Raw genomic sequence first — 21,764 nt, 5'->3', positions numbered from 1 at the left:
TCAGTATCTATCTACTAAAATAAAGACAAGAGGCTCCAAATCAGAAGTTTGAATGGGAAATATTCATGATTTTCCCTTTACTTAAGAAGTAAGCATCCTGCATATGTCAAGCTTCTGATTTTGGATGCTGTTCAGAGTATTTAATGTTTGATCCAAAAAGCCTAATTCCATGTCACATCCTATTGGGCAGCAAAGGCTTAAATGATGGCCTAGCTTAAATGATGGCCTAAATGCTTATGTCTGTACATGTTCTTCTCCTTCTCCCAGCCTTTAAATGGGATTATTGACATATCTGGATTAAAATCAGATAAGAACAGCAGAAAAAGAAATAAAAAATAAAATAAAATAAAATAAAATAAAATAAATAAAATAAAAATTACTTTTTTCTTCATGCAACTGGCAACAGACTTGCAGAACTTTTTGCCCCTTAATACCATGGGTTTGAAAAAGTTTTCATGGGTAGTAGAAGGGATAAGACAAGAACTTAGTGAGAACTACCAAACTAAAACAAGGCTAGGAAATCCCCAGAAATGGAGAGAGTCAGAGTTTGGAAGAGTACTTGGGGGAAAAAATCTTATTTACTTTCCCATTTCATTCTGGTCCTTAACACAGAGGAGTGCTCCTAAACAGATTACTGGGGGGTAGGGAGAGGTCACAACTGAAGATGTTAACTTCTGAGTCCTCACTCAGCCAGTGAGTCAAAGTCAAAAAAAGTCAAAAGAATAAGTCAAAATGTGTTGTGTCAAAACATGGAAGCCTTCAGAAGACAAGATAAATAGTAGACTTTTCAATGAAAAACACAACCTGAAATTCTAGTAAGAGAATCTTAGTTGCTATGACTTGCAAAAAGGGGTGTGCTTATATCACGTAGTTCATCCCATAGTTACAGAAGGCACATTTCATTTCTACAGGTTTACCCAGCTAAAACTCCTATATCTTCATGCCATGGGTGGGAAATACCACACAAAACAAGTATGAAGTATTTTAACTATTATACATAGTAAAGTAGCCATTATGTAACTCATGACAAGTAACATACATTTTGTAGGCTATAGACACAATGTGACCATGAAATTAATACAATATATGTACATTTTCACCTAAACAGATGTATTACTATTATTACCAAATATCTGTCAAAGTGTTTGAAATGTAACTGTCTGTCAAAGTAAATATTAACTTGTGTAGTTTTCCATTTTACTTAAGAAAATTCATGTATGTTTTTGTTTTACACATGGCTGTGTAAAGCTTCATGCTATATATGTATACATACCTATGTGTGTATTTAATTGTCAGATCTGTCAGACTGCAGTCATCTTTCCAAGATGCCTCAGATCCTGACACTGAATGCAAAGTCAGCAGAGAGAGAGAGAGATCCTGGACTGGATATTCCTGTCTGCAAATGAGAACTCTCTCCCCCACCTGCCTGCCTGCACTCTGCCTCACATACACTCTGCTTTATGTATAAGCTTTTACTAGAGGTGATAAGTTCTAGTTTCTAGGATACAGTATTTTTTAAGTGCAAATAAACTCTAATAAGAAATTCCACCCATACATTTATACCTACATCAAGAAATGTGTACACACACAATATAGCTCTTAATTTCTACTGGTAAAACAGTGAAATGAAAGCTATGAAATTGATCAAAGTGTGATAGAAATAGTAAGTGTATTCATGCATTTCAACAAACAGAATATGACACTTGGTATTTAGAGTATAATCACAGAACTGAATGCGAATTTTGCTATATATTTTCATAATGTTAAAATATAACTAACCATTGAAAACAGTAAGACTGATTATTTAGTGAACAGTATTTACACAGGTTTCCTTTCTCTATCTGATGGGAAAAAAAAAATCACTACAAGCAGCACAGTGCTTGAAAGACTTTGCATTCTCTCCACAAAACTGATTCTTGCTGATGTTTGTCAGTCCAGTTTCTAAACCGAAATCACTCCCCTTGACTGTAGGACATTTCACAGTCACATTTCACGCTATATGTGTAATGAGAATCATAGAATGGTTTGGGTTAGAAAGGCCCTTAAAGATCGTCTATTTCCAACCCGCCTACCATTGGCAGGGAAGCCACTCACTAGATCAGGTTGACCAGGGCCTAATCCAGTTTGGTCTTGAACACCTCCAGGGATGGGACATCCACAATTCTGGACAACCTGTTCCAGTACCTCACCACCTTCTGAGTAAAAAATTTCTTCCTAACATCTAATCTAAAACTACGCTCTTTTAGTTTAAAGCCTTTACCCCTTGTCCTATTGCTACACTCCCAGAAAAAGAGTCCCTCCCAGCTTTTCTGTAGGCCCCCTTTAGGTATTGGAAGACCATTATAAAGGTTTCCCAGCATCTTCTCTTCTCCAGGTCGAACAACCCTAACTCCCACAGTCTGGCTTCATGGGAGAGGTGCTCCAGCCCCTTGATCATCTTTATGGTTTTCCTCTGTACTCATTCCAATACTTGTATGTCCTTCTTGTGTTGGGGGCCCCAGAGCTGAATGTAGTACTCCAAATGGGGATGATTCATGATTCCCACAGTATGCTTCTACCAAAGCTAATCAGTCCCTATATCTGTTTCCTATTCTCAGCAGGTCAAGATATCCAGGATATATTTCCTGTAAGCAACCATTGAAAAGGAAAGGTTCTTCTCTTCTGTGCAAGTGTAAGTATAAAGCATGTTTCAGCTCCCACAACTTAAAACAAAGACTGGAAATTAGTCATCATGCAAATAGGCTCCAGCTGCATGTTTTTTTCAAGTCCTATGTCACTAGAATAATTGAATCATTTCAGTTCCCAGAAATGTGGTAAAAATTAGTCTGGAAGGAGGAGAGACAAGAACAAAGAGTGGAAAAAAAATCTAAATCAAAACAAACACTAAGAAGCTGTGACCAACAAAATTGAGGAAAAGAAGAAGTAATGGACACACGTTTTCTTTAGTATGTAATGAAAGTGACAGTGATGATAGAACAGATATGATTGTTAATTCTGCACTCCTAAAATGTGATGGCAAATTCATGAAATAGCAGTCCTGGATTAGATTCAAAGTGTTATTGGAAATCTTGATAATTCCTCGAGGCAGGGATATTAGCAGTAGTCTATTATACCAAAACTCAAAATCATCACTTGATGAAAAAATACTCCTTGTTTGACACCAATAAATAAATAAATAAATAAATATCAAACCTACATGGGAAGAGTGAAGTGCTGTACAAAGTGAGCATCATGTGATATTTAAATGTTTCTAACAGACAACGGTATCGTTATTACAGATATACTATGGTGTAAACACAGCACACAGCCACAACATTAAGAGAGTATGCACAGATTTGGAAGGGGAAGGGGCAGCAGGGAGTCTGATGTGAAATTACTGGTCCCAAGCTGCAAGCACAGATGTACGAAGCATAGACAAACTATTTATTCTTCTAATGTTTCTCTCTCCTCCTCTGTGACAAGAGGAAGGGTTTAAATTTACACTGTTTGGATGCTGTGAAGTTTATATCTCTATGAAGTTGAGTTGCCTACTCCTCATAAAATTAATTTCTGCAAGAGTCTGTAAAATTAGTAATCCTGCTTTAAGAAAACATCATAAAATAAGCAGTTAGGGAAAAAAATCCAAAGGACTCTATGATTTGTGAACGGTGAATCACTGTTCATACAGGGTAGGAGAATGTATGCCCAGAAGGATAGATTCTTATAAAATAAGAGTAATGGAAAGTCAAAATTGTGAGCCTAAAGTCCATTAGCTTTTATTTTTAAAAGCACCTTTCAGATGATGTGTTCTCCGTATTAATGCTTAAATTTTATCTGCCTGATTGTGATCAGGGCAAATCCTATTTTATTTTTTTTAAAAAAAGGAAAAAAGAACATAACAGTACTGTAAAATGATATTTGTTTAAGAAATGCTCAGGAGCTGAACCTGCAACAATGCAGAAGTCAAAGCAGCAGAAGAAATGAGTGAAGAAACTCAATAGTTTCTTCTTTTCTTCCTCTTTATTTTTGTTTGTTTTTCTTCTGGTCATATTTCAAAAATCCAGACTTGGACATTAAAACATTCCATCATGGCAAAACCAAGACAAGAATATTCACTGAGATATCTGGTTTAGACCTTTCAAGTATGTGTAGAATATCAGCCTGAAAAGCATGCCATGGGATATGTACTGCTTAGTTTACCTACCATATCTTTCCTGTTATTTAAATTTTGATTTTCTGGTGGCACAGATATGATAAGGCACACTGCTTTTGGGGGGCTTAAATTGGGGCTGAAGCCTAAGAGAACCTATCAAGGAAATATCTGCAACCACTCCAGGAATGACTCACTGACTTTTAAGGCTTAAAATCCTTACACTGTAAAAACAACAGGCTGCATATGCCACTGGTTAAAGGGATATATTGTTCTCACCAGACTGTTCTTAGTACACCAATGACAATTCCTCAAAGAGAACATGTGGAGCACCAGCTTCAATGAACAAAGTTAGAGGCTAGAACTGGGCAGGAAATGGTTTTATGAGTCTACAAACAAACAAACAAACAAAGAATTAAAAAAGGAACATTTCAACATTGTTCCACCTCAGGATCAGAACAAGACCAACATCATTTTGAGTTCTGGTGGTGCAGACCCACACCCCACCCCACCCCCCACCCAGGTCACACTGCAGTCTTAGAATACACTAACTAGTTTTTGCCATTGGTACAAGTGTAGTGAGTTGGGACAATTAGGCACTCCTTAACTGTACCTGGAATTCCTGCTACCCAAATTGTAGCTCAACCCAGAATGCACCAGAACTGTACAATTAGTAGGGTACTAGAATTATATGATTGGTAAATAACATCAGAATTACCCAACCTGAATTGTGGCCAGGATGGAAAAATGCTGACTAAAGCCAATCATCTTGCAGTCTTATAAACATTGGTCCTAAGTAAACAGCCCCTTTGAACTCTCTAGGACCATAGCAGGCTATGACCTAGGATCTCCCCCTGAGGTGGGAGAGGGCAAGACTTCTCAAACTGATGCAGTGGAAAGTGAATAAGTCACTAGAGGCCTGACCTCGAGATTCAATGATTGTCTGCTGAATACACCAATGCAGAGGAGCATAAGTAATTCACCATAAGAGGAAAAGTTCTTGAGTGTGCAACTGAGTTTAGAGATCCCCAATACTTTCTTGTACATAAATCCCCAATTCTCTGTTGTATAGAAATCACTAATACCTTGCCATAAACCTTGCGTGTGAACCTTGCCGTTTACAAATCTTTAACTAAGTTGCTGTCTTGATTGTAGCAAACACAATTGAATCATTAAGTAGGATATGATTAACTGATGATTAACTGCTGCCAAAAGTAAAACCATATAATCTAATTTGTCATTTACCATAAAGGAATTAATGAATCTTAAATTTCTGATACATCAGACCTTTGTAAAAATTTCATCTGCAGCAAGAGTAAGTCTCAGAAGGCCAGACAGGGGAGATCTGAAGTACTTATAACTCTGAAAAAATAATTTAAAAGCCCTGTTCTGCCTTATTCAAATCAGAGACAAGAAAATAGGTTTCTCAGTTCTAGGATGACAGATAACATACAATGGTTGGTTACCTTAGTCTCTCCTTCCTCTTTGCTTTTAAAAAATGTCTAAAAATGACAATCCCATCATTGTTGGCCTGAGGAATTTTATGGACAAAAATGTGAATAAAAAAGGTATTTTCCTTATTAAAAATAAATAAAATAAAATTAAATTAAATTAAAATAAAATAAAATAAAATAAAATAAAATAAAATAAAAAGATAAAATAAAATAAAATAAAATAAAATAAAATAAAATAAAATAAAATAAAATAATATAAATAAAATAGAGAAAGTATCAAACATTGAAATTCCCTACAAAAATCATACCTATTCCTTGCCTAACAGCCTTGTGGGAGATATATACAGTAGTAGTACTCACAAAACCACAAAAATATAAAGAAACACCCTATTACAAGTACATACACAGTAAATACGTATATACGCCCTATGTACAGTATCTCAATCTATTTTCAAGAAAAAAAGTATTTTCAAATAGAATTTACTTCTTGTGTTTGTTATTGTTCCTTAGTATCTTTTCCTCATGGATAAATGAGGACTTAAAAAAATCAGCACCATAAAATACTTTCTAACATAAAAGTAACGGTTATTTTTTGTTTCCAGTGAGGAAGCTGAAGCATGAAATGTTACCTAAACTCATCTATTTATTTTGTTTGAAAACAGCTATTAAAATTATATTTAATATTATATAAGTAATTTTATATTTATATTATATAATTATACTGTATAGTTATAGCTAATGTTATAGAATGAATTATATTTTCTGAAATTAAGCATTCACACCTCATTGTACAGGCCTAGTATTTGCTTACAGGTAGAATTTTACAATACTTGGCCATAGAAAGGTTGGCCTCTTTGGTCAGAATCTGAAACATTATTCCCTTTAAAATACTCAGTTTATAATACACTTGACTCTATTCATTTCAATAGTACTATTGTCAAGTAAGGTATTACCTAGATTTCTGTACAAGACTAAATCCATTAGATAAAAAGGCAGTGGGAGGAACTAAACATTATAAAAAATGTTTGCAACATTATATTTAAGTAGATAATGTTTCCATAGAAGAGGTTTTAGCCTTCTGTGTTCTAAAAAACGGACTTGCTTGAAACTACATTGTTATCCAGCAAAAAGCTTTTCTATTTAATAAATGTTATGAAGCTTATGCCAACTTCAGTAGGAGCATGTAATACTCACTTCCTACATGGCACTGTATAAGTGTATGTCTGAATAACAACAGACACTTAGTTTGTAAGTATTAGTTTAAATTTAGTTTAAATAATTTTTTAATGATTTTTCTCATTTATTGAATTAGGAAACGAAACAAGTCATAAGAAACAAGTAAAGTTATAAGTGATTATTTTTGAACGTTTCTTTCCCTAAATTCTTTTCAGATGTCTGTTGCTTATTACATCTCTTCTTATTTTTTTCAGTTGAGCTGATAACCTGGTGATACACTATGGAATTTAAAACTAAATCTAAACAAACAGTATATGAAGAAATTAAAAAAGTGATATAATTGAAGAGAAAGAAGGAAGGGTTTTACTTACATTGAAGATTCAGCTAGTGAAACAGAAGTATCTTCCCTAGAAATGTCAGAAAAGGGTAACAAGTCGGTCTGAAAACTGGAACTATGAGAATTAACATTTGTTATCTTTGGCCCTTATCTTGATTATAACCTTTCTCCCAAATTTTAGTCTTTTAGTTTTCTAAAAATTATACTAATCTCTAAGTAAATTTCAATTTATTGAAAGAGTATACCCCCCACCCCCAAAGAGAAAACTAGATTAATTATTTTAAATTTCTCTGATATTCGGTAGATTTCTTTTTTCTTGGCATTATTGCTAATAGTCTAAGTAAATTAACTGAAGCAATCAAGCAAACAAGCAAGGGGAATGGTAACTTAGTCGTCATGATTAGGACACTCAAAGTAAATGGATTCAAAGAAGAAACTTGAATCTGACCTAAAAACAAACTATAGCTATTATCTTTCAATACTAATGCCAATAAGAATATAGAGCTGATAGGTAAATGAGCATTTAAACATAGGAATGAAGCAATATTAAAGGAGAAGTTTTGACAGCATTTGTTCTATAAGGCTATGTGTCTTATAGAACAGCATGTAGAGCATTTTCTAAGATAAGAAATGTATGCTGGCATTTCTTCAGGCTGAAAAAAAAAATATTTGAATCATGGTTTCATGTCTGGGATAAGCAGGACAGCCCCTATAACTGGACAGATACATGGAAGATATCCTGATGCTAGCACATCCATGGTATCTTCTGACCATTTTGTGAATTTTACACAATTCTTTCCTTGTTTTTTTATGCAAAAACATTCAAAACCAAAGCAAGATGACAGCACTGAAGCAGAATGTTGTGGGTTTTTTCTATACATGGAAAGGGATTTTTGTTTCTTTTTTTTTTTTTTTCATCTTCAAACAATTTAACTCAAACTGATTTTTGGAACATTAGGATTTCTCACCTGTGTGACTAATTTACTGAAGAAAACAACAACAACAACAACAAAAACAACAACAACAACAAAACTCACTGTATTCTCTTTCCCCTTTATCAGCCAGAGAGAATTGTCAATAATGACTATTTGAGCTCAACATAAAGTCTGGCTCTAAAGAAACATGTAAACAAACTCTTGTATGGCCCTTCTAAATTTAGTTTCAAAGATATAAAATACAATTCCATGATCCATGAAAGAATCAACAGTGAAAGCCTCCATAAATATATTTTAGTAGATACCAGACTCAGACATAAAGATCCATCATTAACAACAAAGTCTCTGTTAGGCTCATTTGCTGTGAGGCTTGTGTGAAATTCTCTTTGAGAAGGCTTAGCAAGCAGGCTTTTCTTTACAGATATATGTGAAGAAGGCTAAGAATACTTGAGAAGAAAATATACTGTTGCACAACATGTGTTAAGCCTAGAAATCATGTTAAATGACATAAGAAGAATATGACTCCAAATTGTTGAAGATGGATGCATCATATTTGTATTTGTAAATACAATCATATCATTGTTCAAAGTCTGCCTTTTGGAAACCCATGGTAGCAGTTTTACTGACACCCCACCCCCCACCCCGACTTCATGAAGAATAAAGAACTCTACCATTTTGTGGTCAGTCTGCCGAAGACAGCTCCTGACCACCACATCTCCCACCAGTTCTTCCCCGTTTGCGAACATCGAGTCTATTGGGGCACCCCCACGGTAGGCTCACTAACCAGCTGAGTCAGGAAGCTATCTTCCACAGAGTCCAGGAACCTCCTAGACTGCTTTCTCAGGGATGTATTTTATTTCTAGCATATGTCTGGGAAGTTGAAGTCCCCCATGAGAACAAGTGCTGGCAATTGCGCAACTTCCACCAGCTAATTGGGGAATGTTATGGATAATTATCTAATTACATTTTGGAGTTAGTGTACACAATTTCATTTTATATCTTCCTTCCCTGTGCTTGCTATGTGGCTTTTGGCAGGTTTACAGGCTTACTCAGCCACTGTCAGCACATTTTTATGAGCTAGGAATAATTGATTAGGAAGTAAGCTTGACTTTAATGAAAAATCTTACTTGATTACTAATTTTTAAATCTTTTTTTGTTTGATGTGGTATTAGCAGTGTACAATATGATAAGTTTCCCAATAATAAGGAAGCATATGCACAATCCTCGGTGGGGGTCTTAAAATTATCTATACTTATAACTAATTAAAACAGTTTTCCCTTGCTTCACTGGTGACTCAATTTTTCAACACCCTACTATACAATAGATGATTTATTTTTCTTACATATTTTAAGATTGTTAAAGATTTACAATAAAGTGCCCAAAAAGTAATGTTCCTGTGGACTTGGTGCTCCATAAACACAACAGAAAGTTAACATCACAGTTACGTGCATGAATACCTGTTTAGAATACTGGCCATTTTCAGCATTTGAAAGCAAAAGATGCATTTACTGCAGACAGGACAGGACTATGGTCAGGTATCCTATAGCACCAACAAGTATCCTAAGTATCCTATCACACCAACAAGTATTACAGAGTTGGATGAATTTCAAAATCCCATTTGTGTAGCCTGTGCTAACCAGATCATTCTATACATTTTTATATATTTTTATGGTTAGATATGGGATTCTTTCCAGCACTATTTATTTTTTTATTATTATCATCACTATTACTATTCATTTCTTACGGAGGGAAAAGAAGTTCACAGAGTTTCTGCCTTTTCTTGATTCTCTATTACCTCTTCCTATAGGCTCTCTGGTACAAATGTCTTTTGGATGCTCAAAGAAACTGCATTACTATTTTCTTAAGCCATATTCTCTGTTCGATTAGTATTGTCTGTTATTCTCCATGATCCACAGTCTGATAACTAAAAATTCCTCTTTCCACAAAGCATCCCATTCCAATAGCATTTCACAAAATCTGTTATGTTATCTTTGTCCAGCTTCAGTATAGAATCCTCTATCCTTACTGTTCCTTCCATTGCCTCATTTTTGGCATTTGCTCCAAATCAGTATCTAACACAAGTCCAAAATATGGTAGGGCTTCACTCTGCAGTTACCTATTAAAAATGGTTTTCTTACCTCAAAATGACAATATTTCATTGTACCGCAGACTAATAATTGCTTAAGGTCTCGAGTGTAATCATCATGAGAATAGCTATATCAGTTTAAAAATATACTTCGTACAGTATATTGTATGAAGATTTGTACACTCCATTTTCTGATAAAGTCCTGCCTTCTGACGTAGCTCTAAATTTGATACATTATCTTACAAAATTCTGTCAATTTACATTTTTCATAAAGATTAATATTAATACAAATATCTGTAAAGTATTATTTAAATTTAAATTTCATTCACATTGGCTTCTTCTTTGTTTCTTTTTTTTTTTTTTTTGACAAACTCTGTTCCTCACATCTATTGCAGTTTCTAAGATTGTATGTTTCTTTCTAGGATAGACAAAACAATTTAAATATGTAAAAATTAAGGAATGTTGCATGAGGGAAAATACCTCTTAACAGTATTCTAAATAAAACAAGTCCTGCACTTCATAAACAATGGCTTCTACTATTGTCTCTTTTGCTATTTTACTTTCAAGTATAGAACATTTGTAACTAGCTTTGAGACAAATGGGGAAAAAAAGTATGTTTGTGATCATATTATACACTATCTTTCAGGCGCACAGGAAAAACAAACCTATGATTTTTCCAGCTCAAATTAATCTTGTAGGAAAAAAAAAAAAAAAAAGTCCTTTTAGTTAATGAAATTTTTTTTATGCTGGTAAAATAATTTTGGAATCACATGATGGTGAACCTATCCATTCTTTTGTCTATGCTTGATCTGATTTAACATGAAGCCTGTAAGCTGCCTGTTGCTACCTGTTCCGGTTCATTAACTTCATTATTGTAAATCATTTGATTTTGTCATGCTAGTTAAATATAACAGAATGTAATGTAAGACAAAGTTGGTGAAATACTTCAGGAAAGATATGACCAATGCTGATGCATGAATTTATCCTTTGGATTGAACTAGGCTCCTGTTCCAGGCTTGCGTTCTTGTACCTAGTGTATCAGTGATAAGCCCACACATCACAAATATTCAATCATAAGCCCATACACCATAATATCCAAAATTCAATGTATATTAATTTTGTAATAAATCTTCCTTGGAATGGCGAAAGGTGGGGGGCGGGGGGGGGGAGGAATTACAGTTCTTGGCTATATGTGCTCACTGGAAAATTTGCTCTTTTCTCCCTAGGAGAAGCAGGGAGTAGGAAAGATACAGACATAACAAACTTAATTTAGCTAAAGGCAACTCAAAATAAAGTGGTTTGAAAAGCTGACAGCATTTTTTGAAATTATTTTTCTGACCACTTCCTTCATACAACATACATAGTTAGCAAGTATCTAATCCATAGAGAAAGACTCCTTTAAACACAAACAGATTATAATTTAGTAATACCATACTAAACATTAACAAGTCCATATGCTTGTTCTATTTTGAAATCAGGATAATAACACAACCACCCACAGGAGAAAAAAAAAAAAAAAGCTTTGATTTTACTGCTTGATAAATGAGAAGGAAAAAAGTGCAGCTCATTCAGTCAAATACAATACTTCTGTGCAGGTTTTGGAAATGCAAGTAAGTAATTACTACTTTATCATTACAGAAAAAAATATATGATTCTAGACAGACCTGAAAGAGAGCATTCCACTCAAGATACTGGCATGTACTTGACAGTTACGGTTATTTAGTGTAGGGATTAACTGAAGGGTTATGTGAAATTTGATGGTTTAGATTTTGCAAGGATCTATGGCCATGAAATCAAGCGAATTAAACATATTCTTTTTCTTTCTGTTTGTTCAGAAACTTCTAAGTTATAAATTTAACCAAAGCCCCAATCAAAGTATTTTGAAATATAAATCCTGCATTCAGATTTGTGTATGCAATTACAGTGTCTCACCTGGAAGTTTGTGACCTTCTCAAAAGTGATACAGAAATGTTGAAACAGAATCAATGGCTAGCAAGATGATTTTGTAACGCCAAAAGGTGTGATCAGATATGGATTTTTTTCCACAGTTCCACCAGCTCGCTCTCTTGAGGGGAGGAGAGAGAGAGAGGGAGAGAGAGAGAGGGAGAGAGAGAGAGAGAGTCCACAAAGATCTGATTCTCTGATTCTTAAGGGAAATATAGTTCCCTTAAACCATTATATTTTTTACCACATACACATAGGTAAAAATCAACTGGATTTGGATAGTTATCAAATTTTATATGATGGAGGTAACTGTGGGTTTAATGTGGGTATAGTAAGCTATAAGAATGTTGACAGAGGAGAGGAGAGGAGAGGAGAGGAGAGGAGAGGAGAGGAGAGGAGAGGAGAGGAGAGAGGATTAGTTTAAACTGTTTGCTGGAGAAACTGACAGACGGATGTCTTGCACAACTTGTTGTGACTAATTCCAGCTTCTTCAAAATACACATCTCAAACACAGGATTTAGCTTTCCCCTATGTCTTAGCTACTACAGTATTCATCAGTACCTCACATCTTCCTTCATGCTTTCTTACCTTTCCACTTCTAAAGTACTTGCAGGTCTCCAAAATATCAATCTTTTTGACAGGACAATAGGCAGCGCACATTTTGTTTGATTTGTCAGCTAATACCTTTGAGCCAACAGTGCTTCTTGCAATGATAAAGTCTAAGATTGACTTGCATTTTTGTGAGGGTTCTTAAGAAAGTCTCTCCTTTACCAGCTGCAGTGTCTATAAGCTCCTCTATATTTGAGCCCAGTGGCCAGTAGTTTCAAAATTTACGGATGAGGTGAATAGCTACAAAAGAACAAAACAATATCCTATGTCTTTTTTTCTACATTTTATCTCCTGAGTAAGAAATGGGTATTGCAAGCATGGGAAGTTATAGAAATGTCACATCAAGCTGTCATGCTTTGATGTTTTAAGGTAGGGTGAGGTATAAAAACCTGGTGTATTAGAACTCTGACAACAGTGCATAAAGGCCACCCCTCAGTCAGCATATTTAAAAGCAGGATGCAGCAAGATTTGGTTATAAATAACAGCCTATAATGCATAGCTTGCTGGAACAGATAAGAAGAACTAACATGAAGAATACATAATAATGTTAAAAGTACTTCACTTTTTCTGAACTGGCTTTTGAGCTTGTGCATAAAACATCCCCTTCACTTGGAAAAAATAAATAAATAACATTGACATTTTGTGCCTAAAGCTTTATTTCAAATTAATCAATGAGGTTATCAACAGAGGGAATCCTTACAGTTTAATATATATGAACTGAGTATTTCTGAGCTCCTTTCGGGTTCCCTATTCCAGTAAAGGAGAAAGATCCAAAGCTATTACAGGAAGGGCTTTATGATCACTCTCTAAGACTCAGTCCAATTCTGTCACGTCACTGAATACATCATCAAATGTTTACAACATTTAAGGTTAAACAGAAGGAATGGGGAGTTAGAGTTTATCAGGATCGTCACAGGTCTGTGGAATTGCTTAGCCTATAAATAATGGGATTAATATGTGATTTGTGAAATGCTGTAAGCATTCAAAAAAGCTTTTGGTGTAAAATATGGACTCTACTATAGAATACTGTTGAATAATTTATTTACCGTTTACACTTCATGGATGGAACTGGGAAGAAGAAAATTAGATCAGAAAAGCTGGACTTCGTCTGTCACATAGCTTGCTTTTTTTTTTTTTTTAATGTTCCAATTGAATAGAAAGCTCCCCATTTTTAAAACGATTAAGAGCAATGTATTTATCATTTCCCTCAAACGTAGTTGGTGTGTCATTGCCTCTGACTGTATCATCCATTCCACATGTGAACAAAGAGACACTCCCAAGGAATTACTTTTATCCTATCAATTAAAAGCAAGGAATTGGAGATGGGAAAAAGAGCTTGCAACACAGGAGGAAAACGAATGGATGCAGAACCGTATGCCTTGGAAACTATGCATAAATAGCATGTAGGGAAAGAAATTGTATATATAGTGCCAGATACAGAATGCCAGCTAAATGTTAAGGAACTGAAGGTGAGCAAGTGAGAAAAAAACATATTGAAAATGTAATTCTATGGACAAAATACTTGAGCCAAGGATTAAATAACCAATTGAAAGGAGGTTTCATTTAAGGACCAAATAATTAAGTCTTCAGCAGGGAAAATGTGAACGCTGTAAAAGCTGATAACTGAAAGTTATCTGAAAGCACCTTTTAACTGAAAGCACCTGGATTGAAAAATAAATAAATAAATAAATAAATAAAATGAAATGTACTGTTGAAAACAACAAAAGCTTTTGAGAACTAGATAAAATGGAGGTCTTAGACATGATTGGTGGGGGAACAAGTAAGATGACATAAATTGGTCTCTTTGGTGCAGAGAAAAAAACATATTAAATACAAACACACTGGCCAAAAATGAGGGGGCAAAAATAGGACACAGAACTAGATGTTGTTATCAAAATAGAAATCACCCATACATAAAGAACCCTGTACATAGAGCACAGAATCATAAAATCATAGAAAGGCTTGGTTTGGAAGGGACCTTAAAGATTATCTAGTTCCAAACCCTCTACCATGGTCTGGGACACCACCCACTAGATCACGTTGCCCTGGACCTCATCCAACCTGGCCTTGAACACCTCCAGGGATTGGAGCTTCTCTGGACAACCTGTTCCAGTGTCACCCTCCTGAGTGAGACAGCAGCTGTGGTGGAGTTCAGCTGCTTAGCAAGTTAAAACCACCACAAATTTTAAAACCATTACCCCTTGTCCTATCATTATCTGCCTGAGGAGAAAAAAAAAAAAAAAAAGATATCCATCTTTATTATAAACCCCCTTCAAGTACTGAAAAGCTGCAACGAGGTCACCTCCAAGCCTTCTCTTTTTCAGGCTGAACAGCACCAGCTTTCTCAGCTTCTCTTCATAGCAAAGGTGCTCCAGCCCTCTGATCAACTTCATGGCCCTCCTCTGCACCCACTGTAACAGGTCCACATCCTTCATGTTCTGGAGACCCCAGACCAGGATGCAGTACTCCCAAGTAGGGCCTCACAAGGGCAGAATAGAGGGGGGACAGTCACCTCCCTCAACCTGATGATCACTCATCTTTTGAAGCAGCCCAGAATGCAGTTGGTCTTCTGGTCCCTTCCAGCCCAAGCCATATGATTATATGGTTCTATGATTCTGTGAAAAAGAAAAGAAAATCATCTTAAGGAATTCTGTCAATTAAGCAAACAGAGCAGACGAAAATCAGTGTGAGTCACGAGAGAAAATTATTGCCAATAAAATTAAAAATAATAATAAATAAATAAATAAATAAATAAATAACCTGAATCAGAAAATCACAGAATGGTTGAGGTTGGAAGGGACTTCTGTGTGGGAGTGTGGCCATGGGACTCAACAAGCTCCATGGCTGGTGATAACATCAGACTCTTCACGATGAGACCATGAGGAGTGTAAAGAGTTTAGAAGGAAGAAAGAAGGCTGATTCAGGAGAAATATTGCTGTCTTGGACTGCTTGTTCTAAAGCCGTTAAGACATGGAAGTTGCTGGGTGTTTGCTGTTGCCGGGCAAAGTTGTTAACCAATGAATAGTTAGTGGAAAAGTACTGCTGTAGAGCTAATGGTATAAGAAGGGAACCTGTCCTCAATAAAAGAGAGTTGAAGTTATTGTCATCAGTAAAGTAGAAGTTATGGATCCTTAAAGAACCCTGGCCTCCGTGTTGTCATTACGCCACACCTCTGGAGGTAATCTGGTCCAGCCCCCCTGCTCAAGCAGTTCTGCCTAGAGTCAATTGCACATGACCATATCCAGAGAGTGTTTCAATGTATCTCCAGGGAGGGAGAAACAGCAACATCTTTGGACACATATGTCAGTGCTCTATCACTCTCACAGTGAAAAAATGTTTCCTGATGTTCAGGGGGAACCTCCTGTGTTTCATTTTGTGCCCACTGCCTCTTGTCCTCTTGCTGGGCACCACTCAAAAGAGCCTCTTCTGTCTTCTTTGCACCCTCAGTTCAGGTATGTATATACATTGACAAAACCCCCCCAAGTTTTTTCTTCTGGAGGCTGAATGGTCCCATCTCTCTCAGCCTTTTGTCATAGGAGAGATGCTCCAGTCTCTTCATCATCTTTCTTGCCCTTAGTTGAACTCTGTCCAGAATGTCCATATGTCTCTTGTACTGGGGAACCCAGAACTGGAAACAGTACTCCAGGAGTGGCCTCACAAAGGCTGAGCAGAGGAGAAAGACCACCCCCCTCAACCTGATAGCAATGCTTTGCATAATGCAGCCCAGGATACCATTAGCCTTCTCTGCAATCAAAGGCACATTTCTGGCTCACTTTCAACCTGGTGTCCACCAGGATCCCCAGGTCCTTTTCAGAAAAGGTGACCCCTAGCATATATTGGTGAATGGGATTGACCCTCCACAGATGCAGGATTTTGCACTTCCCCTTGTTGAAGTTCATAAGGTTCCTGTCAGCCCATTTCCCCAGCCTGTCACAGTCCCTCTGGATGGCAGCATGAGCCTCTGGGTATGCCAGCTATTTCCCCCCAGTATTGTGTCATCCGTAAATTTACTGAGGGTACGCACTAGCCCATTGTCCAGATCATTAATGAAGATGTTAAACAGGACAGGACCCAGGATTGACCCTTGTGATAGTCTTTTACTGGTCTCCAACTAGAATTTACACCATTTATCACTACTTTCTGGGTTCAACCGTTCAGCCAGTTTTCAATCCACCACACCATCTACTCACCCAGCCCTTAGTTCAATAGCTTTTCTCTGAGGACCATATGGGGGACAGTGTCAAAGACCTTTCTGAAGTCCAGTAAGACAATATCCACTGCTCTCCCTTCAACTGCCAGGTCAGTCATTTCATCCTAGAATTTTATCAGGTTGGTCAAGCATGACTTGGTGAATCTATGGTGACTATTCCTGACAATTTTCTTGTCCTTCATGTGCCTGGAAATAGTTTCCAGGATTACCTGCTCTACCACCTTCCCAGAAACTGAGGTGAGGTTGTCTGGTCTGTAGTTCCCTGAGTTCTCATTTTGCCCTTCTTGAAGATAGTAGTGACATTTACTTTCCTTAGCCAGGTTGGATGGGGCTACGAGCAATGTGGTCTAGTGGCAGGTGTCCCTGATTATATCTTGGGGGTTGGAATTAGTCCATCTTCCCTTCCAACACAAACAATTCTATTATTCTGTGATAACAATTTTACCTAACATCATTATTTAAACTACTTTTGTAAATATGGTCTGTTAGTATCAGGTCTTTTTTAATTAGAAATTCATTTCTACATTAAAAGCAGCACTGGAAAGAGACAACACTTCCTACAATGTCCACTGTTTCTAGTCACTTTTGCTCCTACGATCAAGAAAGGCAAGAAAGAGGACTCATGGTGTATCAGGTTTATGTGGCAAGGTTTTGATATCAAGGGGCTTCAGGGGTGGCCTCTATGAGAAGAATTCAGAAGTTGCCCCATGTTAGATGAGGGCAAGTTTCAGCCGGCTCCAAAGGGACCTGCTACTGGCCAGTTGTTCACACCTCTCTGAGAGCATATTTAAGAAAGAAAGAAAAAAAAAAAAAACTGCTTCTACACAGCAGCTGGGAGATAGAAAGGAGTGCGAAACAGCCTTGCAGACGCCAAGGTCGGTGAAGAAGGATGGGGAGCTCCAGGTGCCAGAGCAGAAGGTCCCCTGCAGCCTGTGGTGAGGACCATGGTGAAGCAGGTTGTCCCCCTGCAGCCCACCATATACCATGGTGGAGCAGGGTTCCACGCTGCAGCCCATGGAGGAGACCACAGTGTAGCAGGTAGACCTGCACTGACCTGCGGCCTATGGAGGACCCCCGCCGGAGCAAATTCCAGGCCAGACCTGTAGCCCATGGAGAGGAGCCCACGCAGGAGCAGGTGACCTGGCAGGAGCTGCCACCCATGGGGGACCCAGGTTGGAGCAGTGTGCTCCTGATGGATGGACCCAGTGGTACGAACCCATATTTGGAGCAGTTCTTGAAGAGGTGCTGCATGTAGGAAGCCCCTGCAAGGATCAGTTCAGGAAGGACTGTATCCTGTGGGAGGGATCCAACATTGGAGGAGGGGAAGAGAATGACTGTGAAGGAGTGGTGGAGACAAAATCATAGAATCATAGAATCATAGTGTTACAGACTGGCCACAACAGCCATTCCCTTTTTCCCCTGAGCTACTCAGGGGGGAGGAGGTGGAAGAAGTTGGATGGGGGAAGGTTTTTTTTAGTTTGTTTGTTTTTGTTTGTTTGTCATTGCTCTAGATTTTTAATAATAAGCAATAAATTTTATCAATCTCCCTATACTGAGTCTGTTTTGCCCGTGATGATTATTGTTGAGTGATCTTCCTGTCCTTATCTCAACCCTTGAGCCCTTTTCAACATATTTTCTCCCTCTTTCCCTTTGAGGAGGGCAAGTGAGAGAGCAGTTTTGGTGGAGCTCAGACGCCTAGCTGGGTAAAACCACTACACATGGAATTACAGATGAGCCAACCTCACCTCTGTCCTTGGGAAGGTGGTAGAGCAGATAATTCTGGAAAACATTTCCAGGCGCAGATGACCTCCAGGGGTCTCTTCCATTTTCAACCATTCTGTGATTTTGCTATTTACAACAATTCTATGAAGCCATTAATATAGCAAGCAGCTCAGTTTTCTCTAAAATTATTCCAGGAAATTGGAGAATAACTAAATTTTAAGTCATTATTATACCTTCAGTGAAGCAGAACTCATGAAGAACTTGAAGAGAGTACTAAGTTTACTGTGTTAATCAATCTATGAACTTCTATTTCATCAACATATATGAAGCCGAATCCGGTATATAGATTACCTTATGCAAATTACAATTACAGTTATTTAATTGGTTTCACACATATAATTCAAAAATTACATATATTAAAAATAAAAGGTTACTTTCCCAAGTATAGACTAAATATTTTAGTTTCCTTGAGAAACTTTCTAAAAAGTCCAGATTTTTTTTTTTCTTCTATCTGGTTATGATATATGGGATACCAAATGAATTATTTCAAAACTGTTTGATATTGCTATCTTTTCCATTTACAATGGCTGCTGATCAAAGTACCAAACAAGGACATTCTGTACAATATGGCTTGTCTGAATTACAACTTGTCAAGAACCAAAGTAACTAAAGGTATGATTTATTTCTCTATGTTATTTTGACACAGTCTTGTATATAGCTTATGAGGCAACAAAAATACATGCTGTTTCCTGAAGTTAACAAAAGTGATCAACTTAATATGAAAACAAGGCAGTTTTATATCAAAAATCATTACAGTTCCAACAGAAAAAGTATACATAAAGATGGGTAAAGTAGAAAAGTAAAAGTAAAAATGAAAACATCCATAAACTTCAATAACTCATTCTTAGGGTGTGCATCTTAATCAGCCAATTTTCTTCATGTGTCACTAACCTGAATTAGCCTGGAACCTGAAAATATATTACATAAGATGCTGATGAAAGTGTTACATTTTCCCTGGACAGACTTTTAAGCATATACTAGAAAAAAAAACTTTCTAGTTCTTATAGCCCAATATTCTTTGGAATTGTTGCCCTATAGAATTCCCTTCATAAATTTACCGAGTTCCATCTTGAAAGCAGACACTCCAATGAGGAATTAGCCTAATTGCTTTACAGTGAGGTTACAACTTCTTTGCATTCAAATTTTTTTAAATATTTTTTAGATAAATGTATTAGTAGCCAGTTTGCTATTTCTTCTTGTGTTAACACTATCCTTTAGCTTAAATCTCTTTCTTTTATGTTGTATGTCCCACAAAGGTTTTTTCCTAATCCTCTCAAGTATATCCCCCTTTCTAACTCAGTTTTGCCAGACCAAACAAACCAACAATGTCTGCTCTAGTCTTTTACAATCATCTTTCCATGCCGTTAAACATTCTAATAAGTATAGACATTTCACTCTTTCATCTGGCATGTATTTCCTACAGCTTTTGCGCAGCCTTGAATAGTAGCATTACAGTCTTTCTAATTTCTGTTAGAATTATCTTATCCTAAACCACTTTTTCTTGGCTTTTTTTCTCTGTATGTCTCACCCATAATCTGCATTGAACACACAGATTATTTTCTTATTAGTTGCTTGTGACTCTAAGCTTACAGTAGATATCCTTACTGCTAGTCTCTAAGAATATGGATTTGTGCTATCTTGTTTTAACCTATTTCTGTTATAACAATCCTCAAAGTCATTCAAATTATCTCCATTTACTGTAGCCAGTTTAATCAGGATGAGTTAACAAAACAATTAAACAAGGCTGTTTGCAAAACTCTTCCTTCAGGTTCATTATCTGTAAACTCATCCCAGACTGTGTCCGAGCCAACTTCCAACACATAACACTCGTTAACTTCTGCCAACATAGTTCATTTCTTACCATTTTATTACTTCCCATCCTCAATAATTATTTTTTATGTGGCACTGAATGCTGGACACATTAAGAAACACCAAATAGAAGTCTAATTTTAACTTTTTTTAGCAGGTGTTTGTCTACATGATCAGACATTTTAACTGAAATAAATTTATTCACCACATATATAGTAGTTTGCAACTAGTAAAGTTGTGCTGATTTTTTTCCTTTTTTCCCATGTTTCTTTTATGTCTTTAGTAACTTACTTTCATAATTGTTTTGAAATTGCATCCTATTGAAGTTAGGCAAATTTTGGTATAGTTCCTGGGTGATATTATTTCTCTCTTTCCCGATCTACAGTGCAAGTAGTGGTTTTATACTTCTCTAATTACTTTTGAAGTGATCAGCTTAAATGCAACTTCTGCCCTTCATTCGGGCAAAACATTATTCGCAAATAATATTTTTACACAGATTGCTTTGTATATTAATATCCATTTTTGAATACAGCAATTATCAGGTCTTTCTATAGGGCTGTTCTGTTCACTAGAAGGAATATGGTAAAATTCCATTTTGTCATGATTTATATCTCTTAGAGCTTAAGACACTGAAGTACTGAAGGTACTTTGCTGTTTAGAAAAATACTTTCCACTTATAAGGCTAATTTTCCCTGAAGCTACTGAAAATTTGCTCTCAACACCTCTGTTTGTATGTGCACAATCTTTAGAAGAGGCAATAAGTAAATGGGGTGACCACCATTCCATGTCTAAATAAGCTTTTTCCTTTAAGTCATTTCCAATAATATGTAGCCAAAAGAAGTAACAGAAGAAGGACTCATACAAAAAGCTTTTTCAAAGCCAGTGTGCTGATGATGGCTTGTCTCACAAGTATTAATCTGTTCAGAGAAACTTCACAACCCTTACATTTTGTCCACTGATCCAAATCTCTTATTAAAAATAAATAAAATAAAATTAAATTAAAATAAAATAAAATAAAAAAATAAAATAAAATAAAATAAATAATAAAATAAAATAATAAATAAAATAAAACACTCTGCTCTTGCAGAGATTGAATCGCTGTTGCCATAGCAGGGAAAGGAAATGCATTTTTCTCCTTCACAGAAATGTCATGCCACTAATCACCTTTAGCTGGGACTCTGTAACTCTCTCATACATGTAGCATACTTGATGAGTAAACCCCTAAACAATACTACAATCACCAAGCCTATCAGATTGCTGCTGATTATTTAACTTAGCATTTTCCAAGAGCAA

The sequence above is a fragment of the Cygnus atratus genome, chromosome 2, assembly GCF_013377495.2.
Source record: "Cygnus atratus isolate AKBS03 ecotype Queensland, Australia chromosome 2, CAtr_DNAZoo_HiC_assembly, whole genome shotgun sequence".
NCBI lineage: Eukaryota > Metazoa > Chordata > Aves > Anseriformes > Anatidae > Cygnus > Cygnus atratus.
This window is presented reverse-complemented; position numbering follows the sequence as displayed.